Source organism: Microtus oregoni, unplaced genomic scaffold (genome assembly GCF_018167655.1).
Source record: "Microtus oregoni isolate MIOR12 unplaced genomic scaffold, Mior012 000003F_ref0000135, whole genome shotgun sequence".
NCBI classification, from domain to species: domain Eukaryota; kingdom Metazoa; phylum Chordata; class Mammalia; order Rodentia; family Cricetidae; genus Microtus; species Microtus oregoni.
Window position 1 is genome coordinate 42,805,713 of NW_024543062.1, and position 14,121 is coordinate 42,819,833.

The following is a 14,121-nucleotide window of genomic DNA, read 5'->3' on the forward strand; positions in this document are numbered from 1 at the left end:
CTTTCTCCATTTCTGTACTCTAAAGGATTCTAATTTTTAAATTTAATTAACAATTTCATATCTATATTCAGCATACTGGTTCAATAGTGGTGCAAACCTTATAGGAGTAGCCAGCAGCTATGTTATTAGATTTAGTATCTGGTCTATAATATTTTTTCTTAAATATCTTTTTTCATATAGTTTGTGTTGTTCTTTTTCTCAGATGAATTTAATTTTTGATGCACATCTTTCTAATTTCTCTGTGAAACGCATAATCAGACCTGTAGTTGCAAAGGTAACCAATGATTTCATTAATATTAAATCCTATAGATCAGCACTTCTCTAACTTTGGCTCACAACCCATTCAATGGTTGAATGACCTCTTGAAAGAGGTCACCAAAGACCACCAGAAAACACAAATAAAAGTAATTTTATTATTGGTGATCACCACAACATGAAGAACTCTATTAAAGGGTTGCAACATTAGTATGGTTGATAACCATGCTATAGGTACTTATCAATAATGTTTTTAACATCTATTTTCCACATTATTTCTGATCTTCTACATTTTTGACAGCTTCTCTAAGAGACCTTTAGATAACAACATTTTTCCCAACATGAACGTTGGCAATGAGTTGATTTCTGGCTTATCAACTCTCTTCTAGTCACACTTCTATGTGAATGGTCCATCTGTGTTTTTGTCTCCATAAACCATGTGCTGCAAGCACCTATCTATGAGCTTAAGCTGTAGTAGGTTGAGGTTTTTAAGCAACAGATGGAGCAATGTTATGAAATATGAGTCAGCTTGATTTCATATGTCATTCTTTAAAATGACGAATCTTGGAGAAACTAACTATATTCTAGGCCAGATCTTTAAAAAATCCTTGAGAAAAGAATATCTGTATGAATAAAAGTTTCAACATCCATTATATTATGTGCCCTCTGTGAAGTATCTTAATTTATACTATAAATATTCCTGATGCAGTTTTTGAATCAGGAACACCTTAGAAGGTGTCTGTATTTTCTATGAGTGAATTACTATGGCTTTTATTATGCATGATTTGCCCTGAGACTCCTTTCTTCCTGGGTGCATTTCTCTTTGCTGCTTCCATTTCGGTCCAAGCAAGCCTCATAGTTCTCTGATGTCATTGCATGTTGATATTATTGATAAAGTATGAGTTATGACACTGTCCTTTTCTGTGAGACCTATATTTTATTGAGCTTCTTATAGCATCCAGTTTAAGCAAATTTTAAGTGAATAATGAATGACTTCATTAACTTACTCCAGTCCTTGGATTATGTTTTTCAGTAATACAAAATTTTATGAAATAATGTGGAGATCATAAATCATCACTTCCTTAATACTAAGGTACTTTAATAAACATTGTAAACTTTTGAATTTTTGCTTTATTTTATTAGTGCATTATTTTAACTAACATGAATTATATTTTACATCTTGACAACAGTCTGCCCCCCTCCTCTCTCCCAGTCTATCCCCAATCACCTCATCTCTTCCTCCCCATTTTCTCCTTCTATATTTCTATTCAAAAAAGTGCAAGCCTCCTATGTATATTGACAAAACACAGCAAATCAAGTTGTAATAAAACTAAGCACCTCTTCTTGTATTAAGATTGGGAAAGGTAACCCAATATGAAGAATAAGTTCCTAAAAGCCTACTGTCAGGAGTCCCACAAAAAGCCCAAGCTACACAGCTGTCACCTATATGTAGAGAGCTAAAGTGAGTCCAATACAGGATCCTTGGTAGTTAAGTCTCTCCGAGTGTCTGTGAGCCAGTTTAGTTTATTCTGTGGTTTTTCTTATGATGTCCTTGACCACTCTTGGTTCTAATTTTTTTCCTCACTCTCTTCAACAGGATTCCTGAAGCTTAGCCTAATATTGACTGTGGGTCTCTGCATCTGTTTCCACCATTTGGTGGATGAAACCTCTCTGATAACTTTTCATCTAGGAAGTAATTTCTAAGTACAGCTGAATATCATTAGGCATCTTTACATTGATATTTGTTTATCCAGTTGTGTTTGGTTTTATCCTAGGTCTCTGAACCATTTAGTCTCTCGGTCCTGTCCCTCCAGGCAGTGTCAGGGGAGGGCTAACTCTTTTGTCATAGGTCACAGACTGGACCAATCACAGCTTGGCAATTCCCACCATCTCTGTGTCACTAGCAGCCTACCACATCACATAGACCAGAGAGATTTTAAGGTCACAATTTATGTTACTGAGTGGGTGAACCAGTCCTCCACTGGTAGTCTTGCCTGGTCACAGGAGGTAGCTAACTCAAGCTACTTGTCCTCTTTCTCTAGGAGTCTTAGTTGGGGTCATCTTTGTAGATACCTCAGAGTTACCATTAAACCAGGTTTCCACTTGCCACTAAAATAACAACCAATCCAGTGAGGATTATCAGTATTTACCCCACAAACCTCTACCTGACCCCTCATGTTCTCACCCCTACCCACTGCCAGTCCACTAAAAACATCTGTTCCTACTAAGGAAATCTGAATTTTCCTCTCGAGCACCCCCCCCCTTTTACCAAGCTTCTTTGGGTTTCTGAATTATGGCATGATTATCCTTAATTTTACAGATAATATTAATGTATAAGTGAGTATATACCCTGCTTATCTTTCTGCATCTGAATTACATTATTCAGGGTTATTATTTCCATTTATCTTTGAATTTCATGATGTCATTGATTTTATTATTTGAATAATATTTCATTGTGTAAATGTGCCACATTTTTTCATTCATTCTTCAATTGAGGAGCATCTATATTGTGTTCATGTTCTCTCTTTTACAAAAATAAGCTGCTATGAACATAGTTGTGTAAGTGTCCTTGTAGTATGATGGAGTGTTCTTTGGGTGCATGACCACGAGTGGTATAGCTGGGGATTCTTTTAGATTTATTCCCACTTTTCTCAGAATGAGACATATTGATTTCCAAAGACAATTCTACAGGCAAGGGGGACTGTCCTCTTGCTCCACATCCTCTCCATCATGAGCTGTCACTTGTGTTTTTAAACTTTACCACTCTTGACAGGTGTGAGGTGAAATCTCAGTGTCATTTTGATTTGAATTTCCATGACATTTAAGTATGTTGAACATTTCTTTAATGATGTGGGATTGTCATATATTAATCTGTTGATTTCATTGGTTAATTAATAAAGAAACTGCTTGGCCTGATAGGTTAGAACATAGGTGGGTGGAGTAAACAGAACAGAATGCTGGGAATAAGGGAAGTGAGCTCAGATGCCATGCTGCTCCTCTCCAGGGCAGACATGATGAAGCTCCAGCCCAAGATGGACGTATGCTAGAATCTTCTCCGGTAAGACATCACTTCATGGTGCTATGCAGATTACTAAATATGGGTTAAGGCGAGATGTGAGAGTTAGTCAGTAAGAGGCTAGAGCTAATGGGCCAAGCAGTGCTTAAAAGAATACAGTTTGTGTGGTGTTATTTTGGGGCAAAAGTGGCCGGGAGCTGGGCAGGAACACAGCCCGCAGCTCCTTCTACACTTTAAGTGTTTCCCATACATTTGAGTTTCCTCTGTTGATAATTCTCTGTTTAGATCTATACCCATTATTTAATTGGATTATTTAATTTTTTTATGTCTAGTTTCTTAAGAATTTTTTATATTTTGGAAATGAGCTTTGTGTCAGATGTGGAGTTGGTGAAGTTTTTTTCCCATTCTGTAGGCTGCTCTTTTGTCCTATTGATGATGCTCTTTGCATTAGAGCAGCTTTTCTGTTTTATGAAGTACCATTTAGTAACTGTTGATCTTAGTGTCTGTGTAATTGGTGTTCTAATCATGAAGTTGTCTCCTTATCCACTTTATTCAAGGCTATACCCCACTTAGTCTCTATCAGGTTCAGTGTAGCTGGATTTATGTTGAGGTCTTTGATCCGCATGGACTTGAATTTTGTGCAGGGTGATTGATCAATCCATTTACATTTTTCTACAAGCAGATATTCAGTTATACCAGAATCATTTGTTGAAGATGTTATGTTTTTTCCTTTGCATAATTTTGGCTTCTTTGTTGAAAATCAGGTGTCCATATGTATGTGGATATAAGTCTGGGTCTTCATTTCATTTTCATTGATCCACCTATTTATTTTTATACCAATACCATGCAGTTTTTGTTTTAGAGTTCCATAGTAGAGCTTGAAACCTTGGATAGTGATACCTCCAGAAGCTTTTTAATGTAAAGGACTATTTTAGCTATCCTTGGTTTTTAGATTTTCCATATGAAGTTGAATATGATTCTTTCATGTTCTGTAAAGAATTGAGATGGGATTTAAATGGGGATTACATTGAATCCCCATTAAGTGGATCACTTTTCGTAGGATGACTATTTTTACTTTGTTAATTTTGAAGGCATAAGTCATAAACAATGCCACACCAGTTTGGAATTATGAATAATAGGGTGGTATTTATTTAAAGGGGAAAAAACTTACAGATCACCGTCAGCCCTCTGCGCAACCAGGAAGGGAGTCTAGTCGCCAGCGGAGCAGGAAGTGAAGAGAGAGAGGAGAGGGCAGTGGCCACTTTTTTAAAGGGAGAGAGACCACGCCCCAAATGGGCTGGTATCTCAGCGGTGATAGGGTGCAGGAGTGGGAGGACCTCACGTAACACCTCCCCCTTTTGTTTAAATAAAAGAGTTCTAAACCTACTATGAAATTATATACAATAAGTACAAATATCCTATTCTAACTAGCTTAGGTCTTGTATAATAAACAACTTGGCCAAGTCATGAAAGAAAGTAACTACATTTATATAGTCTTCAACCCCATAGAAGATCTGAGAAGGGAAATAATGTTACCTGGGTAATTAGGAAGTTCAGTAAAACAACTTCCAAAACATGCAACAAATCACAGAGACAACTAGCTACCTGGGCAATCACCCAAAGTCACGTTAGCAGTATTGAAGCAACCAACTTTGGCTAAGGCCTAACATAACTGACATACCATTTTCTAAGGCAAGCAACTTTTCAAAACTATCTTACCCTGTCTTGGCAGGATATGACAGCCCTGTTTTATCCATTGATGCACGCACTGTATCTTTGTCAGTGGTTGAGGTATGGGCATTTCATTGCCCGAAGGCCAGTTCTGCCAAAAAGGAAGGCTCCAGGTGGAGTGTCTTTGGTGCTCAACATTCTCTCGGGAATAGAGTGGTGTTGCCAGGAGCAATTGTGTCTCACTACGACAAAACTCTGAGGCCATTTTCTACAGCTCTATGAAGAAGTTAAAGATTATCTATCTATACTGAGTATAATCTCTATATATCTAAAGAACCTGATTAGTCTAATTATAAATGACAAACTTAGATGAATATTAGTCTATATAATTCTCAATATCTATCTAACTTAAAGACCAAGACAATAAACAACTGTGAAACAAATGAGGACAATGACCTCCAAATATAAACAATGTACAAATATTCATTGCAGTTGGTAAATATATATCAATACACAAACATTATATAAGTATCTTAATCAGAGGTAGAAATGTACACTGCATTATGGTACCTATATACAATATATATATCAATGCAATATATGTCAATACATAAAAAAGTTTTAAACAGAGGTAGAAACATGCATGCATACAATAGTCAATATAATTTAACTTTGTATCAATATACAGGAATCTATACCAATATATTTGTCTAAAGACAGTAACTCACAATTACAAATATATTATCCCATCATCCCTCTTTTTTTTTTTTCAAAATGATCCCTGAGCTTATAAAATTCCTCTCCCAACCCTCAATCATATACTAATTATAATCAACCCCTAAATGATGTCCCTAAACCCAAGGGCAAACTTTACTGGGAGAGGGGACTTCGTCCTCTAGAATTACTTCCAGCTGTCATGGGGGCGACGTTCTTTCTGGGGGATCCTGTGAAAGTAAAATGATGGTTAAATTTCCAGATCACTGTCTTTTAAAATTGCCAATAGTCTCTGAGTATTTTGTGCAGGTCTGGCCAAAATGTTGTATAAGATGTGCACCATTTCAGCTAAGCAAGTTGGGATCGTCTTGTGCAGCTGGTACCCAAAGCAGGTCTTGTAGTAGAACTATCAGTATCATGACGTCATATCAGCCAGGTAGAGTTGTTGTTATGGGGCCCCATCTTCTTTCTGGAAACTTCAAATGTCACTTCAGGAAAAACTCATTGTTCATTGTGAAAAACTTAAACATTAATTTCAATTCAGTGAAAGGCATGATAGATATATTCAATGAAAAGTATGATAGATATGAAGAAAAGTAAAGATGTTTTCTAAATTCATATTTCTTTCTGTCCCACATCATGCATCTTGACATGAGACAGAAACTCCAGAAACTCTGGGTTTTTCTCTTACTAACAGGCTTGGAAATGGAGAGGGACTGAGCCAGAGTCCAACTTCAAAACCAGCTTTATAAATTTAGAAATATGGTTTAATATTACTTACACAACCCATTCAGTTTTCTTGATATTTCCTATTGTGCAGGTATTTTTCCATCTGTCAGTATGCAAACATCCAGGGCCCCTTGAATTTCTCAAAGATGAGTGATTTCCTGTGGAGATAAGAACAGAACCCTGCCTCCATTCTATATGTTTTTCTTACCACCTGTATGAATATCATCATTGTGGATGAGTTGTCATTTCTCCTTTCTAAGAGGTTTCTCCTCTTCAAATCGAAACTTTATTAATTTTGATGGTATCCACAATTTTTCTTCTCCTGTGGAAACAAGAGCAAAACCCCTTCCCCAACGTAGCACATCTCCTGGCTTCCACTGAGAGGTCAGCACATCTTTGAAATAAATCGGTTGATTTAGTTCAGCAGACTTTTCCACTATCCAATGTCTTTCTGCTGCTGCCGTTCCTTTCTCATTAGCGTTAAGAAAATTCAAGGTTTCATTATGTAATCTATTCCTGGGGGTATTTTCGGTCCCTTTCTGTTTGTTCAGCATATCCTTTATAGTACGATTTGATCTTTCTATAACTGCCTGACCTTTAGGATTATTTGGTATACCTGTAATGTGTTTTATATTATAATAATCAAAAAAACATTTCATTTTCTTATATACATATGCTGGACCATTATCTGTCTTTATTTGTGCAGGTATACCCATGATGGCCATAACTTCCAAGAAATGTGTGATTACTTAATCAGCCTTTTCTGAGCTCAGGGCAGTAGCCCATTGAAAACCTGAATACGTGTCTATGGTGTGGTGTACATATTTTAATTTACCAAATTCCATAAAGTGGAACACATCCATCTGCCAGATTTCATTTCTCTTAGTATCCTTTGGGTTACTCCCTGCAGGCAACGGTGTTTGATTATAGAAAGAACAAGTAGGACATCTCTTTATAATGTCCTTAGCTTGTTGCCAAGTAATGGAAAATTCTTTCTTTAGGCCTTTACTATTGACATGATGCTTCTTATGAAATTCTGAGGCCTGCAACACACTTCCAATCAATAATTGATCAATCTCAGCTTTGTCTTGGGCTAGAGGACCAGGCAGACCTGTATGGGACCGGATGTGTGTTATGTACATCGGACAAAGCCTGTTCCTGATTATGTCTTGTACCTGGATAAACAATGAAGTCAACTCTGTGTCATCTGGTATAAATTCAGTGGTTTCAATATGCAAGATAACTCTTTCTGCATATTGTGAATCTGTAACTATATTAAGAGGTTCTTCAAAATCCCTTAGCACCTTAAGAATGGCATATAATTCTGACTTCTGGACAGAATTATAAGGGCTTTGTTCCACCTTACTCAATTCATCTGACTTGTAACCTGCTTTCCCTGATTTATTTGCATCAGTATAGAACGTACGGCCTCCAGTTATTTGAGCATCAAGGACAATTCTGGGAAGAATCCAAGAAGTTCTTTTTATGAGGTTAAGTCTACCACTTTTGGGATAGTTGCTATTAATTTCTCCCAAAAAAATTAGCACAAGCTCTTTGCCACGGTTCATTGTCTTCCCATAAATACTTTTTTATTTCTTCAGTAGTAAAAGGCACTATAATTTCTGCTGGTTCTATACCTGCTAGTTGACGAAGTCTCAACTTACCTTTTATAATTAATTCAGAGACTTTTTCCACATAAGTTTTTAATTTTTTACTTGGTTTATTAGGTATAAATATCCACTCTAAAATAATATCTTCCCTCTGCATTAGAATCCCTGTAGGAGAAATTCTGGAAGGCAATATGACTAGGATGCAGCTAAGATTTGCGTTTACCCTATCCACATGTGCCTCCTGTAATTTTTCCTCAATCATTGTCAGTTCCTTTTCTGCTTCAGCTGTCAGTTTTCTTGGACTATTCAAATCTTTATCACCAGGAGTGATAGGCTGGAGGAGTGGGAGGACCTCCCGTAACACTATTTATCCATGAACATGGACAATCTTTTCATCTTTTGTTATCTTCTCCAGTTTCTTTCTTCAAATACTTTCATTTCTTGCTGTACAGGTCTTTAAGTTGCTTGGTTAGAGTTCCACCAAGATATTTTATATGATTTATAGTTATTATGAAGGGTGCTTTCCCTTGATTTCTTTCTAAATTCTTGTTATCCTTCATATATAGGAGAGATATTAATTTTTTAAATTATTTTTTTATTCAGACATGTTACTTAACATGTTTGTCTGATGTAGAAGCTTACAGGTAGAATTTTTGGGTCTCACATATACTATCAAATCTTCTGCAAATAATGATGCCTTGACTTCTTTTTTAATTTGTATTCCCTTGATTACCTTTAGCTATTTTATTGCTATAGTTATACTTCAAATTGTTATGCTGAGAAGATACAAAGAGTGTAGACAGCCTTGTCTTATTCCTGGTTTTAGTGAAATTGTTTTGAGTTTCTTTCCATTTAGATTGATGTTGACAAACTGTATGCTGTGTATTGGTTTTATAATGTTGAAACATGGCTTTGTATTCCTGATCTTCTAAGACTTTTATCATAAAGTAATTTTGATTTTTGTCAAAGGCCTTTTCAGCATCTGTTGAGATTATAATTTGTTATAGAAGGCCTCTTTTTATTTCTGGCTGCTCAGCCCGAAAATAATGCCACAGAAACCATATTATTTGCAATACTGTTTGGACTATTAGCTCTAGATTCTTTTTGGCTAGCTCTTACATATTAATTTAAGCAATCTCCATTAATCTGTGTATAGCCTTACTGGGTAAACTTCAAGTGTCTGTCTCTGGTGAGGCTATATGGCTTCTCTCTGACTCTGCCTTTTTTTCTCCCAGCATTCATTTTAGTTTACCCTGCCTATCTCTGCTCTACCCTATCACAGGCCCAAAACAGCTTCTTTATTAACCAATGGTATTCACAGCATACAGAGGGGAATTCACATAACCTCTCCTTTTCAGTTTAAATAAAAAGGACAGTTTAAACTTTAACATAATAAGATTACATATAACAAAACAGGTATCACCTAATGCTTTTGTGGATTTCCTCAGTATCTATTTTCATATTCCTCTTTCATTTCTGATTTCATTAATTTGAATAGACTCTTCCTGATTTTTAGTTAGTTTGGATAAAGGTTTATCTTGTTAATTTTCTCAAATAATCAACTCTTTGTTTCATTGATTCTTTTTCTTGTTCTCTTTGTTTCTACTTTATTGATTTTAGCCCCGAGTTTCATTATTTCCTGCTGATTACACCTATTCGATGTGTCTGGGTTTTTGTTGTTGCTGTTGTTGTAGGTTTTTCAGATTTGCTGTTAAATCACAAGTATGAGAATTCTCTAATTTCTTTATGTAGGCAATAAATGCTATGAACTTTCTTCTTAGCCCTGGGTTTGTTGTGTTGCATAAATTTGGGTATGATGTGGATGAGTTTTCATTGAATTCTAGAAAGTCTTTAATTTCTTTGTTTCATTTTTGACCCAGTGGTAACTCAGTAGAGTGTCATTCAGTTTCCATGAGTTTGTAGGTTTTCTTTTGTTGTTGAAACCCAAGATTACTCCATCGTGTTCTGATAGTATATAGGTGGCTATTTCAATTTTGTTATATCTATTTATACTTGCTTTGTAACAAAGTATGTAGCCAATTTTGAAAAAGGTTTCATGAGGTGTTGAGAAGGTATTTTCTTTTGTGTTTGGGAGAAATGTTCTGTAGATATCTGTTATGTCTATTTGAGTAACAACATTTGTTACTGACTGATGTGGGATTTCCCTCTATATGCTGTGAATACCATTGGTTAATAGAGAAACTGTCTTGGTCCTGTGCAGGGAATAGATATAGGCAAAGAAATGCTGGAAGGAAGATGGTGAAGTAAGAGAGAAGCCATGTAGCCTGCTGGAAACAGATGCTGGGAACTTTACCTGGTAAGCTACAGCCACATTAATGGAGATGGGTTAAATTAAATATGTAGGAGTTAGCCAATAAGAAGCTAGAGCTAATGGGCCAAGCAGTGATTTAAATAATATGAGAGAAAAAAAAAGAGTAGAGAGAGTTATAAAAATAGTTTTTAAAATATAAAACAAAGTCTTTAAAGAGAAAGAGTACCGATAGTTATAGATTAAAAGGTATAAAAAATAAACCCTGTTAACATGGAAAATTCACATAAGTCTAAATTATGTATGTTATTGTGCTTTCTTTAAATTTTTGACTGTGAAGGAGCTAAGTATAGAGAGACATTTCATTGTATGGACTGCTAAACTAAACCAACATATATATTTAAAAGGCATCTTGACTTCAAAATTTGTTTCTAAGGATATATCGCTTTGGAAAAGAGGTTCTTTTTTTCCACAGAGGATGAAAACCTCCCATACTAATATGGTTTAACATGCTTTGAACAACCCTCAAAAGATTACTCTGCCTAATAAACAACAGGAAGAAGTTTGGAGAAACTATGCCCATACTCCAAAATATTGTTTATAAAAGTTTATTCATATTTAAAGGGGGCATATTCTATGGATATTTGCATTGGTATAGATCTTGGTTTATTGACACAAATTTGAGGTCAATTTTGTTATATGCTTTTGATTAAGGTATTGTGATTGTGTAGCTCATTTAAAAATATAATGTATGATTAAAATATAGGTTAACAGATAGTTATCTATAATAGTAAAGCTTGTATTTATGTTAGTTAGATTTTCTAGATGTACAGAGATGTATTTAAGATAGACAAGCATTCTTCAAATTTTTCAGAGACCTTCAGAATATGGTATTTAAATGTTTTAAGAAATTAGGACTTTTTATGACAGTGAGATACATCTGTTTTTGACACCACCAATCTACTACAAGATAAAGTAGATATAAATGTTATAACTGTAATTATTGTTTAATACCTGTTTTGTTATATGTAATTTTATTGTGTTAAAGATAAAGGCTTACTTTTTATTTAAACAGAAAAGGGGAGGTGATGTGGGGTTCCCCTCTGCTTCCTGTGAATACCATTGGTTAATAAAGAAACTGTTTTGGGTCTGCACAGGGAATAGAAGTAGGTGACAAAGTGCTGGGAGAAAGAAGGCAGAGTATGAGAGAAGCCATGTAGCCTACCAGAGACAAATGTTGGGAACTTTCCCCAGTAAGCCACAGCCACATAGTGATACACAGATTAATGGAGATGGGTTAAATTAATATGTAAGAGTTAGCTAATAAGAAGCTAGAGCTAATGGGCCAAGCAGTGATTTAATTAATATAGCTTCTGTGTGATTATTTTGGTTCTGGTGGCTGGGAAGAAGAAGTGGCCTGCTGCTACATGTTATTGCCATTATTTATCCTTTTAGTTTATGTCTAGATGACATGTGTACTGGTGAAAGTGAAGTGTTAAAGTCTCCCACTATTAATGTATGAAGGTTACTTATGCTTAAGTAATGTTTCTTTTACAAATAGCATGTCCTTTGATTTGAGGTATAGATGTTCAGAACTGAGATATTACCCTGGCACATATTTCCAACAATGTGTATGAAATATCATTTTCCATCTCTTTTGATTAACTTTGGCTTGAAGTCTATTCTTTCAGATATTAGGATTGCTACACCCTCTTTCCAATTAGGGCCATTTGTTTGGAAAATCTTTTTTTAACACTATATACTGAGGTAATGTCTAATTTTGAAGTTTGTGTTTCTTGTATGCAACAGAATTGATAACGATTTTTTATTCTTTCTATTAGCTTTGTCTTTATTGGTTAATTAAGTCCATTTATATTGAGAGATAATAATGATCATTGATTGTTTTTTCCTGTTTTATGTTGGTAATGGTGGTAGTGTATGTGTATGTGTGTGTGTGCGTGTGTGTGTGTCTGTGTGTGCGTGTCTGTGTGTGTGTACGTGTGTGTGTGTGTGCATTTTCTTTCTCTGGATTTTGTTGGTGTGAAGCATCATATTGCCTGTGGACATGGGTGAACCTTCCTTGGATTTGAGCTTTCCTTCCAGTATCTTCTGTAGTGCTGAATTTGTGGATATATAATGTTTAAATTTGACTTTGCAGTGAAATGCCTTCTTTTCCTCATCTATGGTGGTTGAAAGTTTTGTCAGATATATTTGTATTGGCGGTCATCCATGGTCTTTTAAAATCATCAACACATCTGTCCAGTTGGTTGACTATATCTGTGTAGCCTTCAATCTAGTAAGAGGTACTCAGGGGTTCAGATGCTGGACTGTCTTCTTTTGGGGTAAGAGGTTTTTGCCTTGTTTTCAGGGTTTGAACTAGTCTCTGGGATTCAGGATGCTGGTCTAACCTCTGGGAATCATGATTCTGGCCTGGCCCTTGATGTGTTGGAAGATTTCTACTAGAGGTGTAGGCCAGGATGCAGTGATGAGGAGAGATGATGTGGTTGGAGTTATGTTGAACACGTACAGACAGGGTGGGGGTAGTCTTACCAGTGATTTTGGTATGTTAGCTTGTCCTCTAGAAACTGGGAGGTTTCATTCAGAGGTGTGAGCCAGTCTTAATTTTAATATTTTTAGCACAAAAACTTTTTCTTATACATGCAATTATTTCAGTGAAAGAAGGTGTGACATCTACTTCAATGTTCAACTGTATCTTTCTTTGAAGTACCCCCTTTACCATATCGATGTACTTTTATAATAATATTTGTTTAGTCTAAATAGGCAGATTTTTATGTTATTCCTCATTGACATATAGTTTGTTTCTTGGTTATTTCATGAATAATGATGCAAATTCATTATTTTTCCGTTGTGTTTCGTTATTTCATACAAATTTTCATTAAAATAGTATTTGATATGAGAACATCTGCAGCAGTTGGAGCATTTACCTAGTATTTAACATACTGGTGTTTGAATAGGATCAGATGTTCACCCCCAGATTTTGTCACACATTTATCATTATGATGAAAACACCAGTATCTGTGTCTGTATTAGAATTCTGTATTTAAATTGATAATGAGTCAGTTGTATCACCTATATCAATACTGTAAAAACATCATCTGTAGGTTCAATTGTATTGCTTTATTTAGTGGTGAGAGAGAGAGACAGAGGGAGACATGGAGAGAGAGAGACATGGAGAGAGAGAGAGAACAAATATGGAGGTCAAAGGACAACTTCTAAGAGTTGATTTTCTCTTTTGCCTATGCTTGTTCTGGAGATCGAGCTAAAGTCGTCAGACATACTAGCAGTCACCTTTATCCACTAAACCATCTCACCAGGCCAACATATATTTATTTAATACAGATGAGCATTCCTCCAAACCTATTCCAAGTGTATATGATGAATAATATAAACAAACATTTTACACACAATGTATCCATTTAAATTGAGGATAAAATGAGAAAAAAGGATCAGTTTACAGTTATCATTGTTAAACTTGATTAGTAATATTCAACAAATTTATGAATAATAATCAATAGTTGTATCATACAAAGAAAATCATTAATAATATGCATATATCCATAAAATCCTTATTAATTGCTCAAAGGAAAAAAAGTACTAAGTATACAAGCAGAATTAATCAAATAATCAAAGTCAGTAGCACCAGCAAAATACAAACTGTTGCCATTTGTCTTCAGATATGATATGCTGTAAAAAAAAAAAGTATCAATACTTACTTTCTAAATGAGATGTTACCCGAGCAGACTCATTAGATAACCAGAGAATCCCCAAAGAGTGATATGCTAGAACAGGTGCCAGTGAGTGTCTGTGACTAGTGTGTGTGCTGGGTTTCAGTGATC